The following is a 16,619-nucleotide window of genomic DNA, read 5'->3' on the forward strand; positions in this document are numbered from 1 at the left end:
TTTAAAGATTTTATTTATTTATTTGACAGAGATCACAAGTAGGCAGAGAGGCAGGCAGAGAGAGAGAGGAGGAAGCAGGCTCCCTGCTGAGCAGAGAGCCCGATGTGGGGCTCGATCCCAGGACCCTGGGATCATGACCTGAGCTGAAGGCAGCGGCTTAACCCACTGAGCCACCCAGGCGCCCCGAGGAACTCTATTTTAAAGAAATTGTTTTTTATTGTAGTTACAGAGGAGGGAACTCTTGAGCAGAAGAAACTAAAAACTACCTTTTCACAAGGAAAGCACCAGTGATAGCTATTCTGAGATAATCTATCACCTTCCAAAAAAATAACAAAATTAGAACCATTGTGTCCCAAGATACTGTTAGATATGTTTGAAAAGAGTGCCAAAATACCCCTATGTATGAAGAAAACTGCCTAAAAGACATCGGAGAAGATTAAAATTATTATCCAATATTCCAGTATGAGTAAAAAAATAATTTATGATATAATCACAGCTCTGAGGCAAGACTACATGCACAAGTGTTATAATGATTTCAGAAATGGGGAAGAAGTGAGGGAGAGACTTTAAGTGAGAGTTCGTTAAATACAAAAGTTAAAGAGGACATAGGCAGAATCACTTTAGAAACGAAAAACAAATAAGCACAAGGTATGACAAATACCACAGAAAGTGCATAGACAAAGAATACAGAAACTACCCTTTTACGAAGATGGCGCTGAAAAAAGTTAAGAAGGAAGCCCCTGCCCCTCCCAAAGCCGAAGCCAAAGCAAAGGCTTTGAAGGCCAAGAAAGTGGTGCTGAAAGGCGTCCACAGTCACACATAAAAAGAAGATCCACACATCACCTATGTTCCCACGACCCAAGACTCTGCGTCTCGGAAGGCAGCCCAAATACCCTCGAAAGAGCACCCCAGGAGAAACAAGCTTGATCACTATGCCATCATCAAGTTTCCCCTGACTACTGAGTCAGCCATGAAGAAAATAGAAGACAACAACATGCTTGTGTTCATTGTGGATGTCAAGGCCAACAAGCACCAGATCAAACAGACTATGAAGAAACTCTATGACATTGATGTGGCCAAGGTCAACACCTTGATCAGGCCTGATGGAGAAAAGAAGGCATATGTTCGACTGGCCCCTGACTATGATGCCTTGGATGTTGCCAACAAAATTGGGATCATCTAAACTGAGTCCAGCTGGCTAAGTCTAAATACAGTTTTTTTTTTTCTTCATAAAAAAAGAATACAGAAACTAGTGAGCAGAACAAAATAAAAAAAAGAAAGAGATGACAATTATTGGAAGAAAACCATGAAAGTCAGAGATAATCCAACTTACAAATAAGCAGACCCCATGAAAGTCAGAGATAATCCAACCTACAAATAAGCAGACCCAAATCAAGGAAGGGAATATTAAAAAACTACATTTTTAACATTAAAAATAATTTCCTGAGATAAAGCATGAATTTACATAATGATAGTATACTGCAGGGAAAAAAGATTCAGAACTGAGTGCCAAAAATTTTAGTCTAAAACCCATGGGAAATCAAGATAAAAATATCAAGTTACCTATGAGAAAAAGGAAATTTAGTTGTTAACACTTCTCCACTGCTAAATTCAGAGCCCCAAATAGTGAGGCAGTTTCTCAAGTATACCTATAGGAAAATAAATGACAGAATCGAAGATTTTATATGCAGCCAAGCTGTCCTTCAAGTATAATGGATATAAGAAGTTCTATGCTGCAACAGCTTAGGGAGTATTATTCACAAGAGTGCTTTCTAAACTACTACACGACATATTTCCACCTTAAAAGAGAGAATAGAGAAAATTTCAGAAAATTTTTGATTGTATCATCACTTGGCTATATATCTGATAAACTTTGATAAAAAGCTAATTTTACAAATATGGGGAAAATATAAAGAGCAAATGCAAACTAACGACAACAAAAAAAGCAATAGCGCCAGGGTGGTAGAGTTGGTTAAGTGTCTGACTCTGGATCTCAGCTCAGGTCTTCTCCTTAGGGTTGTGAGTTCAAGACCCCCACTGGGCTCAATACTGGGTGTGGAGCTTACTTAAAAATTTAAAAAAAGAAATTAAAAAAAGAAAAGCAATTTGTTTATTTAAAAAAAAAAAAAAGCAGGGGCTATGATCTTGAGCATGCTAAAATACCAAAGCCTACGATTCACAATAAAAATAATGATGACTATCTAGGGACTCCTGGGTGGGTTAGTTGGTTAAGCATCCAACTCTTGATCTGGGCTCAGGTCATGATCTCAGGGTTGTGAGATCGAGTCCTGCATCAGGCTCTATGCTGGGCATCGAGCCTGCTTAAGGTTCGCTTTCTGCCTCTTACCTCTCCCTCCCCTTCTCTCTAAAAATAATTATAATGATGATGATTAAGATGAATATATATCAACTAACAGCAGCAACTTTAATAAAGCAGAAGCTATAGGTTATGTAAGATAAAACTTCACTCACAGAGTATTTTAATGCATTTTTGTCAAGCAAAGACAAATTAAGTGGAAAACAAATACTACTGACTGGCCATATATTAGATCACAAAGAAAAATTCATTAAATTCCAACATTAAAAATACCATAATGCGGGGCGCCTGGGTGGCTCAGTGGGTTAGAGCCTATGCCTCTGGCCCAGGTCATGATCCCAGGGTCCTGAGAGGGAGCCCTGCATCGGGCTCTCTGCTCAGCGGGGAGTCTGTTTCCCCCTCTCTCTCTCTGCCTGCCTCTCTGCCTACTTGTGATCTCTATCAAATAAAAAAAATATATATCATAATGCAGTAAAACTGGAAATTGCAAGCAAAGAGGGGGCCTATGTGCCTTACCTGAATTCCTCAACTTTATCAGGAAGGACTGAGTTCCCTTCATGTCACAGTACTCAAGACACCTTCCATAGCACTAAGGCTAAGACACTATACCACTATATTAGTTCTATCACTAAGCAACAAATTAGCATAAACACAATGGCTTAAAACAATACAAATTTATTACCTTATGCTTAGGCAGTTAGGTAAAAGTCTGAGATGTTTTTCACTGGGCTAAGATCAAGGTGTCAGCAGGGCTGTGTTCCTTTCTGTATGCTTTAAGGGAGAATTACTTATTTCCTTATGTTCCAGAGTCTAGAGGCCACCAACATTGGCTCCCTTCCTTCAGCCAACAATTTTGTTATCGCTGATCATTCTTCTTTGATTCTAGCTCCCTCTGACTCTAAACCCTTGGGAAAGGTTTACTGACTTTATGAATCCATTGGGCCTAATTGGATAATCTAGGATAATTTCTCCATTTCAAGGTCCTTAACTTAATCTTGTTTGCAAAGTCCCTTTTGCCCTTCATGTAAAGCAAAATATTCACAGGTTCCAGGGATTAGGACCCATCTTTGCAGAGAGATGACTTTGCCTACCCCAACGACCTTTAAAGCTTCTGTCCTTGGCTCCTCTCTTCCTGATGGATACTCAAAAATCCACCTCTTTCTATTCTATCACTTCCTCTCCAACAGTCTTGAACCCAACCCAGAATAAGCATCAATATTCCCTGTGTCCATGTTTATGTCCATCATAAGCCTTAGATTCCCTAATAATCTCTCTTTTCAGACACTGTACTCCCACCCAATCAGTTGGATGTACCCCCTTTTCAGCCCTTCCCCAATCTTGACACTTTTTAGTATGCCGTCCGGAATTCATAATTAATTAATAACAAATCCCTCTTCCATCTCCAACTTGTATTTCTTTGAATATTCCCTTCACCTTTGGGTCTAAGGGAAACCTGGCTCTCCCCAAAGGACTCTGCAGCCTTTTCAACATCTCCCTCTCCTACCCCCCCCACCCCCGCAGCTTCTTGCCATTGGGTCTGGGGGGGAGGGTATCATCCTTGTTCTTCTTACTTTCAGACTTTTCTCCTAAAAATCTCTAGTTTGGAATTTCATGCCCTGAGATTATTCATAATATACCTCACTGCTGCTGACATCTACCAAATACAGGATATTGCTCCTTGTTTTTTGAAAACCTGAGCTCACCGCTCACTCTCTGCAACACTACTACCCTCTTTTAACCTAGCAGTTGCACTACATCCACACAGATAAGCCTTGCTTACTCATTCTTACCTGTATTTCTACTTTTCCCTCTCTTGTGACTCATTATCACCAATATACTGCAACATTATCATTCCCCAGCCCCACTAGCTGGTGTTCTATTTCTCTGCTCATATTTACAGAGAAATTCTTAGGATGTGTTTTCTACACTGTCCCCTATTCCTCTCCCCACATTCTTTATTACCCGACTCAACCCAACTAATGGCCACCACAGAAACTGCTCTCCACACATTTACGAATAAGTGTAATTGTTACTAAACGCAATATTCTTTGTTTCTGGCTCCGCAGCTGCTGCTGCTACCACATTTACATACACGGTCAGGCATACAGTGGTGCAGTCACAATCATATACAAGCACAGTCACACCTGAATAGTCATGACAATCACCTACAGCTCCCCTTACCATCGGGCGCATGCAAACACACACACGTACACGACCCCAACCCTACAGCTCCTAAGCGATTACCCCCACATCCCGCTCCCGTTACAATTTCACACTAGCACACACAGATCTCCTCCTGATCGCGCGGGAGCGGACATACACATACACAGCTCCCTACAACCTTCTTTCCCACACCCTCTTGCTGGCAAAGCCTGAGATTCAGAAACATTAATCTCTCACTGCTCACTGTCCTCCCCAGTGGCCTTGGTCCCTCAGGGGTCATTTCGCTTCTGAGTCTTAGACTCTCTTACCTGACCCTGCGGTCGCTACAAGAATGTTCCGCGGGCACTCGTGCGCAATGCTTCCTACGGTCCTGAAAGCGTTGGTGCGCGGACAGGAAGCTGCCTTGGCTATGGTGGACATTGGAAAATGTAGTCAGTGCCTGGACAGCCTTTCAGAACCCAGAGACGACAATCTCAATTCACAGGCCTTGGCCTCGGCAACGACCTTCGCCCTCATAACTGCTCACACCTGGGGCAGAGGGCTTCCATGAGTTCCAGGACGCGTTTAGAACGCAAAACTCCACCGAGGTCTCCACGCCGCTCCTCCACAAATGTGTGTCCAAGTCTGGGAACCTGGACAATAAACCAATGCGGCCTTTACCGGAAGTAGCCTTGGACGCGATGGCCCCTGGGAAATGTAGTTCAGAGTCCTAGAACTACCTCAAAGGAAGGGTTCATTCTTCCCGGCTTGAGTTCGCGGTCTGGGCGTCTGACAGATAAGGCGTGACAGAAAGGTCCTGTTAGTCAGTGCCAAGCGACCTGCAAGTCCTTACCATCTCCCCGTCTGAGCCTTGGCCCGGCCTGGCGGATATCTCTTATCCCACAAGCAGCGACCTGGGGGTGGGATGAAGGGGCCCGATCCCAGGAGGGTCCCTTCTCTGCGAAGCCTTGGGAGCTCCTTTAATCGAGGTGTAGTATCCTTTACATCTTCAAACAAATCCTTTCCTTATTCTTATCTTCCAATTACCATTAAAGAGTTTAGTTTAAATTAATATTCAAGCTTACATTAGTGTTTTGCAAATGTTGTTTATTTCTTGGCCTTTTTTTTTCCCCCTGAAGTTAATACCTGCCAGCTTTTAAAATTTGCTTCCTTTTCTCTGAGCTCATCCTTTAGATGGACAGTATGTCTAAACTTTCTGGAAGAGGAGTAATTTTTTCCAGTCCTTTCAAATTCAGCCTTTAAAAATAATTTTTGAAGATTTTTTTATTGTAAAATAGGTGCAAAACATATTTTTATTGTAAATTTTTTATTGTAAAATACCTGAAGAAAAGTGCATAGAATGTGTACGGTCAGTTCAGTGTATCTCAATACTAACGAAGAGTACATTGTTGGTATCTCAAGAAGAAATGGTCTGTGCATGCGATATTTCTGATCCCAGTCCCTAGCTGACCACTATTCCGCTTGACTATTAGAGTTAAAAATATTGTAGAGGCCGCTTTTAGGCAATCAACTTGAACAATGGAAACCTGAGTAAGATAGAAGGGCCCACAGTAACTCCCTGGCTGAATACAAACAGGCCCTTCAGGAGACCCATCTGAAAAGAATCATAAGCACTAGCTGACCAATGGGTGGATACAGGTACCAAAAAAGAAAATTTCATACTTTCCATTACCTTCTCATCTTCTCCCCTTAACTACAGACCCCCAGCCCTGCCTCACAGCAGTCTGCTTTGCTGTCAATAAACTTCTATCTCCCTTGTTCTGCCTTGGGTGAATTCTTTCACTGCCTGTGCATCTGGCTTCCACCAGATTACCCCAAATTTGGTGGCCCCCATTGGATTGGGGGACCCCACAAATATCTTGGTTGTTAGTTATCTATTTAGATAACTAAATTTCTTTGAAATGTATACAAAGTACAAATCAAATTGTATGAATTTATCTAGCTAGTTGTTAAAACTCTTCATCAAATTAACTGAAAACTCCACACTAAAGGCTTTGCCAAAGGAAAAGTGTGCCCATTCAGGGATGAAAATTATTTTCCTCAGTTACTACTGTCTTGTGGGACCCCAAGATCAATACTCCCTCCAAAGTTGAATGATTCACTAGGAGAACTCACAGTGAAACAATACAAAGCAAAATTAGCAAAGAGGAAAGATGCATGGAGTAAAGTCCGGGAAAAACCAGATGCATAGTTCCCAGGATCCTTTCCAAGTAAAGTCACACAAGATATTAATTTCCCCTGCAACAAGTTGTGACAAAACATGTGAAATGTTGCCAACTAGGGAAGAAGCTCATTAGAGACTCAGTACTTAGAGTTTTTATTGTGGGCTGGTCACATAGGCAGCTTCTACCAAGTGTGCATACCAGAATTTCAGAAGGAAAGCAGGTGTTTAATATAAACTGTGTGATTTGCACAAATAGGCATAGTGAGCCACTCTTATCAGGATAGCAGGACTTTGCTCTGGAAAACTAAATTCTAGATGCAAGCCAAGCACTAACTGTGCAAGCAAACCTTCTAAGGATAAAAATTCTCAGTTCTGCTAGGTTAAGGCTTTTCTGCACACTACTGTCCTAAACAAAATGTCTGACTTTCAACAACAACAAAAATTTTAAGACATATGAAAAGACAGGGAAAAAAAAAATCAAGATGCTCCCAAGAGATTAAAAAGAATAACTAAACTTAGGGGTCCTTAGCTTGTTGCTGCATAACTTCAATCTACCTCTGTCTTCACATGGCCTTCTCTTGTATGTCTTTTCATCTTCTCTTATAAAGACGTTTGAAATTGGATTTAGGTTACACACAGGTAATCCAGGATGAACTCACCTAGAGATCCTTAACTTAATTTCATCTGCAAAGACCCTTTTACCAAGTAAGGTTGATGATAGAGCAAAAGGACAAAGCTGAGGACAAAGCACGAGCTGACATGGTCCCACCCCCAACTCCCTGGTGGGATATGTTGACATTCCTCAGGCACTTCTGGCTGCACTGAAACTAAAGGAAAGGAAAAACAAATGGTTAACTGATAAAGATCACAGTTCTACAGGACATGAATTTCCATCAGTTTACAAATGTCTTAGTGATAATCAAGAAAAATCATTCTTATCAATAACCTAACTTTAAGAGACCTATAACTCAATTTCCTAGAACCTTAACATCACCTTCCCCTCCATGAGTGATGTGGGAAACAGAGGCAAAAGGGAATTTAAACAAAATTAAATTTCTTTATGACTGGCAGCCCACCAACAAATATTGAGATAGAAGGTCCTTTTGGAAACCTCCCTTTTCCTTACCTCCCCCAACTCCCAAGTATATAATCAGTCACCCCTCCCACTTGCAATGCATCTCTTTCTGCCACAGGTCCTGTCCCCATGCTTTAATAAGAATTCTTTCTTAACCATTGATCTGGACCCCAACGTTACCCAAAACCAACTCAAGGTCACAGTCACAGATCTTGTGGTTTAGGATATGGACATACCTATGGGGTGCCACTATTCAACCCACTACAACATGTTACTATGTTTAGTCTTACCCTAATAGATTTCCTTAGAATTCTCATCCTCTCAGTACTATAAATGATACCTAGGTACTGACAACACTCAAATGTTTCTCTTTAACATGGACTATCTCAGTGTTTTAGGAGATTAAAGACAAAATTCTTTATCTACCCCCTAAAACTTGCTCATTCCATAGTTTTGGGTTTTTTTAAAGATTATTTATTTATTTGAAAGAGCATGTGCCATACATGCTCATGCATGCATGGCACACAGAGGGTGGGGCAGAGGGAGAAGGAGAGAATCCCAAGCAGACTCCCTGCTGCTCCTTGAATATACAGGCTTGTGCCCAACCCATAGCATTTATGTTTTGGTGTTTTCTCTGTTTATAAATTTTGCTTTATCCAAATATGTTCAAATGTTGCTACTCCTTCCTTTTAGTTTGCTCAAATATTTTCTTCTTAGTTAAGCTTTTCCTAACTATTCTATTTAAAATTGCAATTCCAAAAATAAAATAAAATATAATAAAATTGCAACGCCCAGGGTGCCTGGCTGTCTCAGTCAGAAAAGCATGCTACCCTTGATCCCAGGGTTGTGAGTTCAAGCCCTACATTCGGTGTAGAGATTACTTAAATAAATAAAAGTTTAAAAAATGTAATTCCTTTGGCACTATCTCATTTTTAAGCTTTCCTTCTCTCTACAGAGGTTACCTTTATCTGGAATGCTATATATTTCATTTACACATTCATTGGCCACTTTCCCTGACTAGAATGTAAACTCCTTGAGGAAAGGAAATTTGGGCCATTTTGTTCACCGATGCTTCCCTGGAATAGAACCGGGCACAGATAAAGGGCTCACTAGGTCACACTGAGATGCTAAATGAAGAAATACAGTGTTTGACCGGAACAGGAAATAGGCAGTCTCATAAATTTTTTGGTGGGAATGGAAAGTGATTCATCTAATGTGGATTGCAAATATTTATACATAACTTCTGGCCCAGCACTTCTTAAAGGAATTTGTTACAAAAGTGCATGCACATCTATACAAAACCGAGTATATATATTTTTCCAGAATTGTAGAAATCCGAAAACATACTAAATATTCACTTATATGCTATTAAAGTATGACAATTTCCCTACCACAAAACACAATACCACCATACAAAAGAATAATAAATATGTATTAATATGGGATGTCTTCTAAGAAATAATAGTGAGTAAAAAAAAAACCAGATGCCTTATAGTATACTAACATTTGTGAAAAATAAAGATGAGGGGCTTTATATACATAGATATGTTGTTGTAAATATAGAATTACTCAAAGAATTTTACATATGAAACTAGTCAGAGTAGATGCAGATGGAGAAGAGAAATCATTGAAAGGGAGACTTTTTTCCACTATAACCTTGTTTAAATATTTAAGATGAATGAGATAATTACTTCATAGACAATTGTGAATAAAAAAGGTTGGCTGAAAAGAGAGCTAGGAGGAAAGCAGCAATCATTTCTAAGCTAGTAGCTTCAAGAGGTGATGAAGGTTGCTGAAATATGGCTATGGGAAATAGATAATTGGAAATGCAGGTGTAAAATATAATCCTGAAGCTTTTAGTTATAGAAAGCTAGAAAATGGAATGTAATAAAAAAAGAAACTTCAGTGTGCAACAATACTAGTTTTGAAATACTAAAGATTAAAAATTTATTTATTTATTTATTTATCAGAAAGAGAGGCCACAAGCAGGGGAGCAGCAGGCAGAGGGAGAATCAAGCTCCCCACTGAGCAAGGAGACTGATGTAGGACTCTGTGGGACTTGATCCCAAGACGTGGGATCATGACCCCAGCTGAAGGCAGATGCTTCACTGACTGAGCCAGGCATCCAAGACTGCAGATTTGTGAAGGACTGACTGCATATGTAGACTATGACAATGAAGAGAATATGGTCCTCTAGGATTACTTAAATAAAAGAGGGCACTGATAGAAGAAGAATGATGACAGAAGGATTCACACAGCTAAGACTCAAGGAGAGTAGGGCCTATAAAGGAAAGCCTGGAAAACATTTCAGTGGTGTCAGCTCTCTCACTGAACATCTGTGTTCTGCCTTAACCCAAGCATATCTGCCTGGTTCTCATCACTCACTTGGAGAGAACTTCATTTACATTTCCTCTATTCACTACCCATGGCCTCTTTTCTTGTTCCAACTTAAAGATTTTATCCAGTTTGGTGATGTGATAGCCTATATGTAGGAAAATGACATAAGACTGAATTTTAATTCAAGCACCATACCCCAAAGTCACCATATAAAGAGGAATAAAGTAGATACCATTTACCTTAAAAGGCTGAGCATATACAATTATATGGCAGAGAGCTTGAGGATACCTGAAACTTGTTATCTCAAAGCTGAATGTATTACGCTATGTAAAGGTTCTAAATATTTCAGAAATGGAAAAGAGACAACACTTTATTTTCAAAAGTTGAATTATACAGAGAGCTATCCATGTCTAATATGACCAGGTTGCTCTAGTTCGCCAGCATCACATCCCTGTACAGCATCCTCTGAACATCTTTTAATTGTGGTTGATACTTCTGGTTGAATTGAACAATTACATCTCCGAACAATTAATCTACCAATGATTCCCAAAGAACAGAAAAGAGTAAATGTCTGGGGGCAAGGTTATAGACAAAACAGGTACCCCTATAGCAAAATATGTCCCGTTTAATACGTCATACTGATTTGTTATTCTATTCCAGAACAAAGGGTTGGAATCTTTAGCGTTTATATAAAAAACGCTAAAGTTATTTATTATATAAATTAAAATTTAGTTTTTCCCTCTTAAAAATCAAAGCTCCAGGAAGACATACCCTATTAATAATTTGAAGAGAAAATGAGGCTTTTAGGGTTCAGATTCCTCCCCCATCTCAGGCACCCATGCTGAGATGACCTATATTCAGGTAATCACGCAAATACTCATACTGGCAGGAATTCAGACGCTGTTGTGACACTAGCTGCACTCAAGTACCTCAACCACACACACCCATGATGTGACCTTCCAGCCTCCCTAAGCCACACATAATCTTGATCCACCACTCCGTTACACTCATCAATTTTACCCACATGCAGTTTCTCTTTCACTCAACTATCCTCCCTCCCCCCTCAACCAGTCACACACGTAATCTCACCACTGTCTCACATGGGACCTCCTTTGTCCACTTTCACATACATGACTGGGCTTGAAGATTCCTCCCTTTCAAACTCCCCAGGCTGGTTTGGTCACAGATGCTCAGGTCCCCGTTTGGGTATGTTCTTTAGACAAGGTCCGCAGCATCCTGCCTCAAGAGCATCTGTTTGTATTCCTAGGGCAAAGCGGAATTCTGAGCATCATCCCCCAGGGCACTTAAGTGCGGCCAGAGCCTCGCCTCAGTGCCTAGAGGACCCAGCTTACCTTGGCCAGGTACATCGCGAAGTCCAGGACTGCATTTCCCAGGAAGCTTAGGGCCCAGTGTGTTGCAGGGTGAGTCGTCAAAGAGCTGCCCTGTGGGCTTTGTCAACGAAAAACTGCACCAGGTAAGTTAAACAGGTAAGGAAGACTTTATTGAAGACTGTCGCAATGGAGAAGAGAGACTGAACTCAACTCATTATTTAATAATAGCTAGGATTTTTATCCAAGGGGTACGGTGAAAGAGTCAGTGGATAGAAAACTACTAAGAGGAGCTTGGTTAAATATCAAAAGCAGGGGGATTCTTGCTGAACTAGGGTTAGCAGGTCAAGGACGAGATCTAGTAAAGAGAAGGGCTCGGAGGAGGCTGACTACAGTTTGGTCGACGGAGTCCTAATCAGCTGAAACTCGCAGAAGCCTCTGTTGCTCTACTCAGCCGGAAGACGCAGTTTTGGCTGAGTCCAGGCTCTTTGCTACCGGAGAGTCCAGATATCCAGGAGACCGCTTTTTAGCAACCGGTCGCTACATCTGTACTACATCTCCCAGAGGCCTCTAGGCTCAGTGCTCCCTCCCGCGAGAACTAGCCCCTCTCCTGAGGAGTAGGCGGGATCTTCTGGCGGGTTCGGGCAAACGGCCTCGGGTGCTGCGGGAGCTGCAGCGTTTGAGTAGTTCCAAGTAGAGTAGAGGGGTGCTGACCCTATCGAAGGAGGCGTAGGTGAGGTGGCCTGGAGCCGGGGTTGGCGCGGAGTGGCTGGAACCTCTGGCCCGTGCGGGGTGTGTGGGGGAGCCAGCTGAGCAGGGGAGATTGTGAGGAGGGTGTGTGTCTAAATGTGACTGTGTCTCTGTGTCAGTGTGAGCGTGTACGGAACTGTGAGGGCGGGGAGGAGGGCTTGATTTTAGGTTATGATTGTTCATGTGTGATGAGGTTTAATTGTGTGACCGGGTTTTTGCGAGTGTAGTGTTCTTTGACCGCGTTTGTAAAGATGAGTGTCTTCTTCGTGCGTGTGAGTTTATGACCGCTTGCTGAACTGTGGGTGTGGGATGCCTTAACTGTGAGATCTGTGATTGTGTTTACCCATGGCGTATGTATTTGTGATATTATTGGTGTAGGGTGCGTGTCAATTCATTGTTGTCACTGTGTCCCCATGAAGTGTGGCAGTGGGAATGGGGGTGAGTGGGGTGCCTATGACTGCGATTATAACTGTTCTGTTCCCATGGTGTGTATGCTTGTGTGACCATGTGTAGCCCGTTGTGTTTAGGTCTGGGGGTGTCTGTGTCCCCGTGGTGTGAGGTGGTGGGACTATGTGTCCGTCGAGCACTGTAGTTGTGGGGCGCCTTTGTCTGCCTTTGTGACTCCAGCGCTCTGCTCCCGGGGGACCTCTGTGGGCTCAGGGACAGAACCTGCCCAGAACTGCAGTGACCCTGCTCTTGTCTTGATGCTGGTATTGAACAGGATGCCCTAGTCTTGCCTGACTACATTTATGCGTGGCGGGGGTTGGTTGACCTGGGCTCCCAGAAGAACCTGATATTTCCTGACTCCTGTCTTCTTCCTCAGCTCTGCTTTGATTAGCGCGCAGTGGCTTCCAGAGTGGAGTAAAGAATGGCTGTTGAACATCCACCAGGCTCCCGCAAGGTAGTTTGTTTCCCCTTGTTTCCGGAAATCCCCCTTTCTTTGTCAGTACTTGACTTGCTTTTTCTCCTGTTGAAAATTCTTTCCCATCCGGTGACTTGATCCCTGGAATTTCCCCTTTGAGAATATAGGATCGGCTGCAAACCCTAAGCCTTCACAGGCAACTGATTTTCTCTTACTAATTTGTCAAGTGGTTTAATTTTCCTTTATGCTTTTTTAAAAAATGCTGTTTCTTTCTATTTATAAAAGTAAGACATGACTATTTTAAATAATTTCAGAAGTACATCTTTTGAAGAAAATTTCAATTCCCAGTTAAAACCAATGCTAATTTTTTGGTATTTTCTTCCTGGTCTGTTTTATGTACATATATAAAATGTGATTTTTAAAAATGGAATTCATTCAGCATTTACCATTATAGCCATTTTTACATAAAATTATATTTAAGTATTTTCCCACATGATTTAATATTTGAAACATTTTTAGAAGTGCATATTTATTTGAATGCCTGTGGCTTTTTTTTTTTTTTTGCTCTCAAATTAGATACAGAAATGGCATATCCTACTCATTTGTGTCATTTAATACATAATTGTAAACACTCAAAATAGGGAGTACCTAAGAAATAGAATCCAACCATCTCTAAAGAAATCTCCGATATACCTTTCCACATTCACCAACAATTGTGTTCCTCTGGTGGTGACCACTGTGATCATTTCTTTGCCTTTCATTAGAAATTTAGTGTATGAATTCCAAAATCATAGAAGGTTTAGTTTATGTATTTTCTTTGTATGAACAGACATGCTTTTGTGCCTTTTTCATAAAAATATGAGCTTCATTCATGTTTCCTATAACTATAGTTCATTTTTTTTCCATTGCTGTATATATATTGTCTTTCATGGTAACATCACAATTTACTGTTTACCCATTCTACGTTTCATGGATATGTGACTTTCTTCCAGTTTTTAACTGTTACAAGTGATGTGACTATAAATATTTTGTGCACATATTTCGGTACATGTGTGCTTGCATTTCTTTAGCATATATGCTAAAGTTGTGATTAAATTGGTGAGGAATGTAGTTTGTATGTCTTCAGTTTTACTGACAATGTCAAACTGTTCTCTAAAAATATTGAGCAAGTTTTTACTTGTATCAGCAGTTTATAAAGGTTCTTTTTGCTCCACATCTATGCCAAACCTTGGCATCATCATACTTTTGAATTTTTGCCAATTTGGTGGATGTCTAATGTTATTAATCACACAGTTAATTGGTATTTCCTTGATTGTCAGTGAAAATGGACACCAATTCTTGCCCAGTTGGTTGCCTTCTTTTGCAAAATGCTTGTTAAAATGTTTTTCCAATTTTTTTTTTTTTAAAGATTTTATTTATTTATTTGAGAGAGAGACAGTGAGAGAGAGCATGAGCGAGGAGAAGGTCAGAGAGAGAAGCAGACTCCCCATGGAGCTGGGAGCCCGATGCGGGACTCGATCCCGGGACTCCAGGATCATGACCTGAGCCGAAGGCAGTCGTCCAACCAACTGAGCCACCCAGGCGTCCTGTTTTTCCAATTTTTAATTGGGTTCTTTTTCTCTGATTAAAACATATATATCTATATGTCTATATCTATAGCTATAGCTATAGATACCTACCTATATATATGTCTTCTGTATAATAGTGACTATTCTTCTCTGGTTTGGTTTTTCATTTTTGTGCCTTTTGATGAATAGAGGTTTAGCATTTAAATGTTATGAAATCTTTTTCAGTGGTTAATGTTTATTTAAGAAATACTTTCTGCTACCTTGAGGTAATAAAGATTTTCTTATGTTCTTTCTAAAAACTCCGCAGCCTTTGACTCTAACACGTAGGTCTTTACACTACCTGGAATTGATTTCTGTAGGTAGTGGTGTAATTCCATTTTATCCCTCTGTATAGGTATTCAGTTGTTCCAGTATCATTTATTGTAAAGTTCATCTTTTCTACACTGATCGGTAGTGCCATTTTAGTAAAAAATGAGGTGATTATATATGTCTACATCTATTTCTGGACATTATATTCTGTTCCATTGCTCAGTTTTTCTCTTCTTGCTTCAATATCATGCTATCTTATTCACAGTGATGTTGTAATATTTGGAGCAAATCCTCTTACCTCTTGTTCCTCAAGAGTGTCTTGGCTGTTTGTGTTCCTCTGCATTTAAATTTTTTGAAATAGCTTTGTTACATTCAAGCATCTTTTGTGATTTAGATTGAATTGCACTTTATCTATAATTGAGTAGAAATTTGGTGAATCTTCTAATAACATGAACCTCTCAGTTGTTTTAGGCCTTCTTAAGGTTATCTCAACAAGATCTTGCTTATCTCCTGTAAATAGTCCTAGACAGTTAGGAACCATATAATCCATTGTATAGTATTTCCCTTTTGCATTGACTGCCAGGAATCTGAGCACTTCAAATAATGATCAGTCATAGTAATAATTTTAGCCTATGTTTATGATATTGAGTACCTGTTACCTATGACAATTGTGTATGATTAGAATTTTTTTTCTTTAATTCTTAGCCTCCTCAAATACATTTTTAGAAGTGGGGATATAAAGATTAGGTAGGGGGCGCCTGACTGGCTCAGTCAGTGGAGTGTGCAGCTTTTTTTTTTTAAATTTAAAATTCTAATTTTTTAAAATTTAATTTAATTTTATTTTTTCAGTATGGGGTGTGCAACTCTTGATTTCGGGGTTGTGAGTTCAAGCCCCACTTGGGTGTCAAAATTACTTAAAATTAAAAAAAAAAAAGAAGTGCCTGGGTGACTTAGTCAGTTAAGCATCTGTCTTCGGCTCAGGTCATGATCCTAGCATCCTGGGACGGAGCCAGCATCTGGCAGGGAGCCTGCTTCTCTTTCTCCCTCTGCCTCCCAACCGTGAGCAGGGAGCCTGTTTCTCTTTCTCCCTTGCCTCACTCCCAGCTTGTGCTCTTTCTCTCTCAATTGCTCACTCTCTGTCTCCCAAATAAATAAATTCTTTAAAACATTAAAAAAATAGGTATAGCCTTACATATAGATATAGGTATCTATCGTCTAAAATATTTGTTTTAATAACATTCTGGTCAAATCAGTTCTGCTATTTATGGTACCTTTTACTATTCTTTCCATATTTATTTCTTTTTTATTTGCACTTTCCTCTTCCCCCTACCTTCTACTGTCCTTTGTCAGATAGTTTTTGCCTTTTCATCTTTGCCATCTAGTCTTATTAACTGTTTGGTTTAAATTTTGGCTTCTTCAGAATAAAAAAAAAATCATATCTCAGTTTATTTTACCTGTGCTAGTCTCACTGTAACATGGTGTAAAAAGCATGGGCTCTAGTATTAGATGTGGCTTCTGATCTCAGCTGCACCACTTGTGAGCTGTTTAACCTGTAAATGAGAGGTTCTTATTCTCACTTAATATTGAGAATGAAATAACATATGTGTAGAACACTTGGTACACATTAGAAGTTCAATAAATGTTAGCTCCCTTTCTCCTCTAATTTTCATTCTTGGGACCTCTATATCAATTACAGTATAAAGCACTTAACTAAAGGCCTTTTGATGGTTCCTAAAGGATTTTTTA

The 16,619-nt window shown here is 40.2% G+C and overlaps 1 pseudogene; it reads left to right on the forward strand.

The window, feature by feature from the left end:
• Positions 1 to 709: 709 nt before the first annotated feature.
• LOC111140220 lies at positions 710 to 1,194 on the forward strand (annotated as a pseudogene).
• Positions 1,195 to 16,619: the final 15,425 nt, after the last annotated feature.

Source organism: Enhydra lutris, unplaced genomic scaffold, assembly GCF_002288905.1.
Source record: "Enhydra lutris kenyoni isolate GAN:26980312 unplaced genomic scaffold, ASM228890v2 scaffoldscaffold264, whole genome shotgun sequence".
NCBI lineage: Eukaryota > Metazoa > Chordata > Mammalia > Carnivora > Mustelidae > Enhydra > Enhydra lutris.